Source organism: Hesperophylax consimilis, chromosome 17 (assembly GCF_061612785.1).
Source record: "Hesperophylax consimilis isolate HC1 chromosome 17, BYU_Hcon_1.0, whole genome shotgun sequence".
Lineage (NCBI taxonomy): Eukaryota > Metazoa > Arthropoda > Insecta > Trichoptera > Limnephilidae > Hesperophylax > Hesperophylax consimilis.
Genome location: NC_142852.1, coordinates 12,492,362 through 12,504,866, shown reverse-complemented (window position 1 = coordinate 12,504,866; position 12,505 = coordinate 12,492,362). Strand labels below are relative to the sequence as shown.

The following is a 12,505-nucleotide window of genomic DNA, read 5'->3' as shown; positions in this document are numbered from 1 at the left end:
GTTTTTTATAACTTCCGATTTTGTTGTCCGGGTTAAATCTTCCCCATAGGAAAAACTAAACCCTTCCACTCACTTTTCCACAAATGATCAGCTAGTCAATCAACACTATGTAAGTGCATTATATAAGTAAAATAAATACAAAACAATACAAGAACAACAACACGTCAACTCACCAGAGATCAAATGGGAAAAAAAAATTCACCGACTCCAGATATTTTCATATCAGAGGGTTCGGCTCGGTAGTACTTCTAACAGGGCCTATAAATCCTACTGATCCCTCGACATAAATATTTAAAAAATCTTTCGTTATCCTACATGTATTCAAAATGACCGACTTTTGCATCTTTATATATAAATTTTTTGATAGATCTAATACGCCTAAATTTTTAATGAGAGAGCTAGGTATAATGCCAGTAGCCGAAATAACGAATGGTAATATTTTTATAGTCTGAGAATGCCAAATTCTTTTTATTTCGTTTCCTAAATCTGTGTATTTTCTAATTCTTTCATTAACAGATTTTTGAATGTTACAGGAATTTGGAATAGCTACATCAATGATATAAGTTATTTTTTTTAATTTTGTCATGTAAAACTATGTATATCGGGTCTATTATGACTAATCGTTCGGTCTGTTAGTATAGTTTTATCATAATATATTTTATAAAATTCGTTTTCTAAAAATGAATTTGGTTCGTATTCATAATATGGTACCATATTACGGCAGTCAATCAAGTTATGTTTAATTACCAAATTTTGGTGAATTATTTTTAAAACTTGATTGTTCCTAAATGTATACTCGGACGGTGCTTATATAGAACATCCAGATATAATATGTTTTATAGTTTCCGGAAAAGCCAAACATTTTCTACACAAATCATCAATTTGATTTGTATCTTTGATTATAAGCTTTCTATAATTTTTAGTATTAATGACTCTATCCTGAATGGCAAGCATAAATCCTTATATTTCTGCGCTCAACTCTCCAATACTCAACCATTTGTTTGACGAAAATTTGTCAACATATGTTTGGTTGAGATAATTGAGGTGTTTTGCGTGTAAAATTTTATTTGACCAGGAATCTAATAATTCCTGGTTGAGATTTATAAAAATGTTGGCATTCTCATCGTATAAATTTAAAGGTGTAATATTTCTATCTGCCTTGCAAATTATTTTGTGCATTTCTGAGCTATGAACTTTCCTATGGAAAAAAGTTCTTAGCATTTCTACCTGATTAGTGATTATGTTTTAAAGAAGTTATTTTGACTATACCTCTACCTCCTAAATTTCTAGGTAAATTAACTCGTTCTATAGCTGAATTTGGATGATGGCAATTAAACTTTGTTAGCGTAGTTCTAATTAATCTTTCTAAGTTATCTAAATCTGTATTAGACCATTTAATTATGCCAAATGAGTACGTTAATAGAGGTATTACCCAAGTATTTATTGCTTTTACTAAATTTTTAGCAGATTGATTGCATTTTAAAATTTTCCTGATCCTAGTTTGAAATTTAATCCTAATATCATTTTTAATACTAGTATGGTCTAATCTATTTGATTGTGGGTATCCTAAATATTTATAAACCTCATCCCTTTTCATACTAGTAATTTGGAAATTTCTAAATATACTCTCGTCCCCATCTACAATTTTGCCTTTCTCTATATGGATCGTTCTACATTTATCTAAACCAAAAGTCATTTTGATATCATCTGAAAAGTTTTTAACTACCTCAATCATTTTCTCTAAATTTTGTTCAGAATTCGAAAATAATTTTATGTCATCCATAAATAATAAATGCGAAATTGTACTACTCTCCCCTGTATTACCCTTAACTTTTATTCCAAACTTGCTTTTAATTAAAATTTTAGATAGAGGATTCAATGCTAAGCAAAACCAAAGAGGACTCAATGAGTCTCCTTGAAAAATTCCTCTTTTAATTGAAATGCCCGGTATTACTATTTTCTTACCTTTTAAATTGATAAGTAAATTGGTATTCCAAAAGGACATAATATTTTCCAAAAAGTTAATAATAATGGGTTAATTTGTTCCCTGGTGATGCTTAAGTAAAGCGAAACCGGTCGGTTCTTAAATTAATAAATATCGTGGTTTTAAAACAAAAAAGTATTTTATTTTATTAAATATGTCAAACCACAAAGTGATTGCTTTCTACAATAATAATAATAATGGGGTTAATTTTATATATATTTAATACTTTGATCAGCCACGAGTGCGGGACACTATCGAAAGCCTTTTGGTAGTCTATATAGCAAGTATGTAAATTACGTTTTCGAGTTTGAATCTGTTTTAGAATTACAGAATCAATAACTAATTGTTCTTTACATCCCATATGTTTTCTGCGACAACCTTTTTGTTGTTCAGATAAAATATTTTTTCCATCTAAATGAGTATATATTAAATCTGTTAAACAAGAGGTCAAAATTTTGTATATTGTCGGTTAACATGTAATGGGTCTGTACTGAGAGGGATTATCAATATTTTCGCTTTTGGGTAACATAAAAGTAATGCCCTTAGTTAGAAAATTTGGAAAATTTTGAGGTTGACTGACAAATTTTGAAAGATTTTTTGCCAAAAGAGGATGTAAAGTAGTCAGACGTTTGTACCAAAAATTATGTATCCAATCGCAACCCGTGGCTTTCCAATTATGAGTATTTTTAATAATTTTGGTTAACAATTCAACCGATATATTAGAAAAACTCATTTGTTCAATACCTGAAAAATTGAGTTCTTCATTTTCTATCCAGGGAGTTGACTCGTTATGTTTTATATCTTTACTCCAAATGTTAGTCCAAAAATCGCGCATATCTGATTCAGATGGCAATGGAATATTATTATTCGAAATAATATTTTGTTTATCGTCAAGTTTGGAATAAAATATTTTTTCATTTTTCTGGAATAATCTATTATTATATTTTTTATTATACATATAATTATATCTTTTTAATCTACTAGCTTTTACGCCTAATTTTTGTTTTAATAAATCCAATAAATCATTGATTATATTTTCATTATTATGATTATCAATGTTATAACCAAATTTTCTACCAATTTCATCTACATGTCTCAAAATTTTCCTACTTCTATTTCCATTTTTATATTCTATTACTCTAGCTATGTTACTTCTTAAAAATACTACATCATTTTCTAATCTGATCTGCCATTCTGGTTTACTATAACTATAATATGATCTATCGTCAGAGGATGATAATTTAATTCCTAACTTATTACAAACAGTAATCGCACTAGCGTATACTATTGTATGAAGATCTAAAAAACTAATTTCGTCAAATATTATTTTTGGTAAAATTATGTTATTTAATTCAAAAATTAATTTAGATAATTTCTTTGACGTATGCAATTTCGGTAATTTTGGTCTAACTGTTGGCTCTACATCTATATATCTGTTTATATTAGTATGAAGTAAGTTAGCTAATTCTACTATATTTACATCAACAAAGTTTAAATTTGCAATGTTGATTTCCCTAAGATTATAAATAACGTCTAAGTTATTTGAATCTACTGTAATATCATTGGACGTTTCGACTAGAATATTATCCAAACTATCTATATTCAATGCATCTGATATGACATTATTACTTGTGTTAATTTGTTCTAAATTATTTCCCCTTTGCAAGCTATCTGCTACTTCTCTTTTAATCTGTTCTAATGTGACTACAGAAATTAAATTATTTTTGAAAATAGCTCGCTTTTGGTCTGCTAATCTTTGTTCGCTTACTTGGGCAATCGGATAATTTTGTGAGAAAAGTAAATGTAATTTTTTCCTGTAAGACAACATATCTGTTTCTACTTTGGTTACATAAAAATATGAACGAAAAATGAACATATTGACATCGTTCGTCCATTTCATTCGCTGTCTAGGAATACCTGCTTTTGTTTTTTGGGGTCTTAGACTATCCATGTTCATCTGTACAGATGACATAATAATCCCCTGTTCATCTACGTTGGTTGCAAATGACATTGTCATTTTGCAAAACAACTTGGAGATGATTGTATCTTTACTACTACATTCCAGTAACCAAATCAATAAATAATTTTCAATGTGACCAAATTATTTAAAATTTACCAAACTCTGGTTTCCCTTCAATAACGAATAAATCTTTCGCCTTTTACTAAAGATTTCCGTGGAGGGGAGCACTCAAATGAGTCTATAAACCAATTTATTTTAAATTATTATTATTTTTATTTGTAATAAAAATATTTTAATTTGTATTGCATTCTTGGTTTTCATATTTATTTCTACTAAATATTACAAATATTGCTTATTTTTACGTTGATTAATGTTTTTATAATCTTTCTTATTTCATCTAAACACACACATTGTTTATTTCTGATATTCGTCATAATATCTTTTATGTGATTATTTCTTTTGTAGCTTTGAATATCTGTATTTCAGTAGGTAACAACAATAATTTAAAATAATTATTATTTTAATAAAAAAACGATTATAAGAAATAATAATTGGTATTTAATAATTAAATATTATAATATTAAAGTTATTTCGCAGCATTATAGTCAACAATTTGACAATAATCTTAACCAGCAAAGCACACTCCTCGTCATTATTGACCGGTAAAAAGTCCGGCTCATTTTTTTGTAAATCTTTAATTAAAGGTTGCTGTTATTGCTTTCAACTAATATTGTGTATTGATAAGGTACTTAAGGGTTCAATCTAAATTATAAAATATTAAAAAATATATATTTTAGAGATATTCATCAACTTATATCTCTTTGCCTTTCCAAAATCGCTAAATATTAAAATGCGATTATCTCAGGATTGTGTTTTAGTGACTTAGTGGACTTTGCCAGTAGGCCGACGTTATGAGGAATGTGATGTTATGTGTGTAAAACAGCTATCACTCAAATAAGTTGTCGATTTTTTATAAATATTAAATTTGCTGAAAGAACACAACAAACGCATGCAACTAGAATTGGCTCTACATTGAACTTTGTCGCGGTACATACTAAAACTTCTTTTGGTTAGAGAAACTATTTATATCAGTCACAACTTCTGTCTAATATTCTTCCAAATTATATCAAGTCTACCAATTTCTTTGTTACATTTAAAAAGTTATTTAAGATGTTTGTATTGACAGACGATTGTTTGAATATTTTTTCATCCTTGTCCTTTCTTAAATAATAAGATTTTATACACAAATAAACCACCCACATTTTAGTCCCATTTTCTAAAAACTGAATGTCACCTTAGCCGTTTTTATTATATACTTTGTTTCTTCTTGTGAATAATGATTAGTCATGATTCAAATATTGTTACAAGATACTGTCAAATTACCCATCTGGTAATAATACAAATTTTTGCTTTCTTTTAGAAATATTTTGTGTTTGTATGTAGTATTACTTAATGTTTGTTTCACTCAAATGTTAACCTCGATACAAGCTGAGTCCTATTGAGGTTGATTTTTATGAGAAAAACATGATTTATGTATAGTGAGATGCAATTTAAACTAGCATTAAAAGTAAAGCAAATATTTAGTACGGATATGTGCAATTTTATTTATTCCAGTTTTAAATTATGATAAAGAATTCATTTTTGCATTTCAGTAAATTTTGGCATTTTTTGTGAGTTAATTATAATTATTAAAAAGATATACTTATATTGCCCTATCTACTGTGTTTTTATAATTCAAATAATTATATTTTATACGTTCTTCAAACCAGTTGGTCGAACCACAGACTATTGTGGCTATCAGCTGACCACTTCCCATAGGAAAAACTAACATATTATTTGATGACCTTTATGTGTCTCTGGCCCAACTGTGTCGACTGTATAATAAGATTGAGTGAGCTGAAGTGGCTATTTCCGTCGATAATTTATATGAATTTAAAAGAATGTTCTGCTACTGCTAATTAATATGTTTAGATTATCTAGTTAATTTATTTACTTACTCACTATTTATTATTATTATTATTAATATTATTTACTTACCTATCGGTTATTATTTACCTATTTTCATGTAGTTATTTTATTTTTTCTTATAATTTATTATTCATACTATCCATGTTGTAATTGTTAGTATGGTTACCCTATGCTTGTGTCTGATAAGCCAGCACAGGTACCTTGTACTTTAGTTAACAGAAGAATATTATTGTTGCCAACTTACTTAGCAATGCTTCTTTTGTTGACATTTTTGTTTTATTTTTCGTACATTTGTTACTAATATTTTGTTTATTTTTGTCTACCGGTCTCGAAACAGCCGTGTCATTAACTTTTCTTTTTTGGGCTTAAATTTAATGTTATTATTATATTAAGTTTACTTATATGTATTTTTTTAAATGCTGTAATTGTAAAGCTGTACATCTTGATACAGACATGCCCTAGTGAGATGTGCAGAGTATGTTTTTTACGTTAAAAACTGTTTTTTGAATAAATAAATAAATAATTATATAATGTATCACTTTAACTCTCGTGTCTCTTGTCTTTCCTAGTATTATTTGTCATTTTACTGAGCTGTATTATTTTATATTATTATTTGTTTTTTTTTTATTGTACGTAACCTGTATTCAATTGCATTTTTACCTGTATGTTACAGTATGTAATTTTTATGGAATTGTAGATTTTCGTCTGTAAATTAACTGGATAGTTCTCACTTAAGTAAAAACATCTGTAAAAAACCATTATAAATAAATAATTAAATTTTATAATTTACCACCAAAATTTTAATCAATTTTTTAATTACCTACTGTTACCAGCTCTGTATTGTTTATGTTATGTTTTATAATCATCTGCATATTTATATTCTATCATTTGCTGTATTTTTTTATAAGTAAGCGAAATCCAAAATAAAAAGTAATAATAATAACAATCTTACTTTCAAATTCAACCTAAAAATTCCAACTTCGGACTCGATTTACTCGAAAAGCTCAAATCAACAAAAGTTATAACGTAAAATCGATTTTAAATTTGATAAACTTTCCCCAGTTTCCCGCTGGTACTAATACTCTTCGAACTGTTAGTACAAGCGGTTACTGTGTATTTTAAAATCGTGATTGTATTCGTAATGCGAAAAAAAAAGTCCGGAAGTCCACCCACGTACAAGTATATTTATAATTCCTAGAAGCCACACACGGAGTTCGGATTGCGATAGATTACAAAGGATAAGTCTTTAATTTCTGCAATGTCATGTCAAATACAAGGGATTTTACGCGTGTAATATTGACGGAAATAATATTAAATAGTATTATTTTCCATAGTCGTAAACGTAAAAAGGCGTTTTTTTACTGTCATTTATTTGATCGAAAGGTCTGTTTAAAAAAATGCGTATTCAAAACGGTAGTTGTAAGTAAAAGTTTACCTAAAAAACAATTTTTAGAAGAATGATGCCATCATCATTGCGTCAATTTTTGGAAAATTATCAGACTGTCCTTGTAGGAAACCACTGCCTGTCATGATGGTAGGTATTTACCATATAAACTACTGCCTGTCATGATGGTAGGTATTTACCATATAAACCACTGCCTGTCATGATGGTAGGTATTTACCATATAAACTTCTGCCTGTCATGATGGTAGGTATTTACCATATAAATTTCTGCCTGTCATGATAGTAGGTATTTACCATATAAACTACTGCCTGTCATGATGGTAGGTATTTACCATATAAACCACTGCCTGTCAGGATGGTAGGTATTTACCATATAAATTTCTGCCTGTCATGATAGTAGGTATTTACCATATAAACTACTGCCTGTCATGATGGTAGGTATTTACCATATAAACCACTGCCTGTCATGATGGTAGGTATTTACTCATATGTTTTATGAAAACAAAATAGTTATGAATGTGTAGCTAAACGTTTATAGCAATCAAACCAGCAACGGGAATTAATTATTAAAAAATAATGCATGTACCCTATTGCACACACTATATTACATACACTTCATGTACCCTATTGCACACACTATACTACATACACTGCATGTACCCTATTGCACACACTATACTACATAAACTGCATGTACCCTATTGCACACACTATACTACATAAACTGCATGTACCCTATTGCACACACCATATTACATACACTGCATGTACCCTATTGCACACACCATATTACATACACTGCATGTACCCTTTTGCACACACCATATTACATACATCGCATATACCCTATTGCACACAATAATGTTAAAAAGTTCCAAAAAAATCCATCGTCGTCATAAAACTTCACTTTCTTGCTTATGTTTAATGCTTTTATAGAGTACTATTTAATTGTAGTACTATTTTCTGATGGCTTAAGATAGGAATACCAGTTTTTTCATTCCCTCAACACATCAGGCTTGTTGTTAGGCCAAAACCAAAATTTTGAACACTTCTATGTAGATATAGCTCTATGTTTAACTGTAATCCAATTAATGTATTTATTTTTCCTTGTTTGTTTTATAGAAACGCCACCTTTCATTTTAACAATTAGACTTGCAAGAAAATAAACATATTGAATGTATAAATACAAGTCATCCATCAAGTCGTGAATCCTTGATAACATTGCTGCCTGCCGCTACCGGCTAAAGAACGTTCTTAATTATAATAATATTTATATTCTTCCAAGGCATGAATACTGGCGTCAGTAGGCTAAATAAGCAGTAGCAGGCGGCCAATCTATGCACGAAGATTGATTGATTAAAAATAGCAACATACTTTGCAGCAAAATGTGAAAAGAATGAACATTCAACGTGCATTGCGCCAGGTCCGGCCTAGGTAGGCGTCAATAGAGAAGTCCACTCCGGGCGCCGACTGAGCCAAGGCGCTGATAATACTTTTCACTTAATACAGTGCCTTTGATGTTTTTACTAGCGACAGGCACCGTTTGGGTCACTGCGCATTGCATCGTGCACCCATGATCCCAGACAGATCGAGCTAAAGCAAACACACATTGATAGAATGTTGTCACGATATATAAAAGAAAATAATGTCTATTTTATTTATTGTATGTCTATGGCACCTATCTATTCATGCATTGTATGTCTATGGCACCTCACTATTCATGTACTGTAGGTCTATGGCACCTACCAAATTATATATTTTATGTCTATGGCACCTTCCTATTCATGTATTGTATGTCTATGGCACCTTCCTATTCATGTATTGTATGTCTATGGTACCTAACTATTCAGGTATTGTATGTCTTTGGCAGCTATCTATTTATTGTTTTATTTTGTTAATAAAACAAGGATAAAGATAAGGCTAGCTTCTTATCAATGTAGACATCGAAATGAATGAGCTTCATAACAATGCTATACTAGTACACACTAATGGTTACAATAACATTGCTATAAATTATGTAGCCAGCCACCTGCCCAGCGAGTTGCTGCCTGCTAAACTTGTAATGATCTGCCCTTTCTACTTCAAACTTTTCCTTCTCTTCTTTCTACGATACATTTTCCTTAAGTCCCGTAGGTAACTTTTCCATAAGGCTTTGGTTATATATATATATATCCGGGGTAGGAAGGTCCTCCCTGCCGTCTTTTCTTTATTACACACCCCTTCAAGTGTGTACATCCTAGTTTGTCTACGTGACGTACGACCTTGAACGTACTCATTTCACGTGACGGTTCAGTATAAAAAGGCTTCACCGAACGTTGTGTTGGGTTTTTGTTTCTCGGTTTAGAAACCTAGTTATTTATGTTTTGTGTGGTATCCCTTGGTTCTTTTGAGATAGAGTGAGTTGAATCCATTACCGCTGTTTTTCAAAACCATTTTATAAACCTTATCTTCTAAGTCGCCTGCTCACCCCCCCCTAGCTACTCGATTCTACCTATCGTAGGGTAATGTGAATATAATAAAGTGTTAGATTTTATATATGTGATATACATACGATAAATTTATGGTGTTAGTTGTCGGCGCCATCCATGTATATATTTTGGGAGGGGAAGGAGAGGAAAGGAAATGAATTTTTTTCCGTCTGGTTGCATCCGAACGCTTTCAATTTGGGACGGCATACGCTAGCAAAACTTCCCCTTTGACTGACTGTACTCCGCGCCTCTCGGCCTATATATGAAAAGTCATTGGCCTGTCTCTCACTCACAGCTGATTGACAATCCGTCTAGGGTATTCCTTTTAATGATAACATTATTTGGGCGGCAGGTGTCGTAAACTTAGTTGTATCCGTCTTTTAAAGGGGGTCCTCTGGAATTTAATAAATAATATAAAAAACTCACCCAGTTAGGCACCTCTCATTCTCAGCGTGAAGCTTACCTGGTTACACTATATAGCTAAATCACTTTAATTTTCGACCTCCTCCCTACGCTTATAAAAGGGTAATTAAATATTCCTGTAAATAAAATTGTACCTCCCTAATCTGTTAGGATTCGAACCCACAGTTAATAATCTATTTGATTCTCTGGGTTTCGGTCTCCGTGGATAGAATGCCATCTCGCCAAATCAATAACTTAGCCCGATTAAACACTTCCTGCCTTTAAGTACATTCACTCTATTTTAAAACGCAATCAATATTTTTATTATTTTCATGTTTTTAAGACAAGCAATCTAGTTCGAACCGTATACGAAATCACGTTTAAATCAACACAACTTTATAACACAATCGCGATTGCACAACACCTGGCGCCCCTGAGGTGGGTTTTTACAAAACGGCGCTCTACAAATTATCCAATTATTATTATTGTCATTATTATTAATTGTTTTCTCACTGAGTCGAATCACTTTCACTTCACACAAACACCGGATCAATAATCTTTCACTTTAGTTCAAAATTCCACAATACTATTAACACCATCTGAATCCACTAATTCACTGCAATTTCACACAACACTTCTCATTTGTATAGATTTCATGGAGCTGTCAACGCACTCAAGTTCCAAACCTGACTGTCGCTCCGGTCTCCTTTCCCGTGGGAATCTGTTTACTCAAGGCCTGTCTGTCAATAAATCTTCCGTCGTTGTTTAAACAAAAAAATTTTAGAGCACGTTATTTTATTATTTATCGTTTATTTTTGTGGATGTCCAAAACATCACAGCCTCCCTTTAGTTCTAAGCCCAACGGGTAATCTCGCTTCCTCGTGTTAGTCGATGGGATTAGAAATAACTATAGGTAATTTACGTTTCTCGAATACCTCTGTATTTATTTTTTATTTTTATTTTAAATTTTATTTTAATTCTTCCAAAATGTTGAGCGCCCCTGTTCTTCGTTTCTAACCTAGCATCTGTTTATTTTTTTGGTTCCCGTGATTATCGGCTTGTTCTACTGGTGAGTTTTTTTCCGCCCTCAGCTTTTTCAAGTGTTTTTGTCTCTCTATGGGTAGAAATTCAATATGTCATGTCACACTTGTTTATTTTTAAACTCTGAGTTATTTGTTTAAACAGTGTTGTTTCACCTCAATACGTTATTTGTATTATGTTCGAGTGTTATTTATTTTCATGTTGATTTGTTTTTATTTTGTGTCCTCGGCGGTGATCCGATGGTTTTGTCTGTCTTTTATTATTTATGTCTTAAACATTCTCTGCCTTTTAGATCTGGAATAAACAATAATTGTTTACATTTATTCAAATATCAACGGTATAAAATATGCCATATACTTCACGATATCTGAATGCAATGTTTATTTTAGATTTGTCCCAGCTATCTTATTCTTGTGTTATAATTAATCCGATTTCGATGTTTGTTTATCCTTTGGCTTCGTTGTTTATGAACATTTTAGATGTTTTTTGTCGTCACAATGAATTCAATGTTTTCCGGGTCTGTCTGTTTATTCTATTTTGCCTTTGAAGTACGATGTCTCTGTTATCATTTTTGACGATAGGTACCATTTCTTTTGCTGTTAATGTGAATTAATAAGGTTTATGAAATCCATTTTTTTTTTTTTTCAACAACAGTAATGAATTCAAACCAGCTTGTATATCTATCTCTCCCTGGTTTCGGCACCAGATGTAATGATGTGCCCTTTCTACTTCAAACTTTTCCTTCTCTTCTTTCTACGATACATTTTCCTTAAGTCCCGTAGGTAACTTTTCCATAAGGCTTTGGTTATATATATATATATCCGGGGTAGGAAGGTCCTCCCTGCCGTCTTTTCTTTATTACACACCCCTTCAAGTGTGTACATCCTAGTTTGTCTACGTGACGTACGACCTTGAACGTACTCATTTCACGTGACGGTTCAGTATAAAAAGGCTTCACCGAACGTTGTGTTGGGTTTTTGTTTCTCGGTTTAGAAACCTAGTTATTTATGTTTTGTGTGGTATCCCTTGGTTCTTTTGAGATAGAGTGAGTTGAATCCATTACCGCTGTTTTTCAAAACCATTTTATAAACCTTATCTTCTAAGTCGCCTGCTCACCCCCCCCTAGCTACTCGATTCTACCTATCGTAGGGTAATGTGAATATAATAAAGTGTTAGATTTTATATATGTGATATACATACGATAAATTTATGGTGTTAGTTGTCGGCGCCATCCATGTATATATTTTGGGAGGGGAAGGAGAGGAAAGGAAATGAATT

The 12,505-nt window shown here is 31.4% G+C and overlaps 1 non-coding gene across 1 annotated transcript; it reads left to right on the top strand.

Annotated features, from left to right (window-relative positions):
* Window positions 1–4,101: 4,101 nt before the first annotated feature.
* Window positions 4,102–4,219, top strand: LOC149416006 (U5 spliceosomal RNA). The gene has a single exon (XR_016303748.1). It is a non-coding gene; the product is annotated as a U5 spliceosomal RNA (small nuclear RNA).
* Window positions 4,220–12,505: the final 8,286 nt, after the last annotated feature.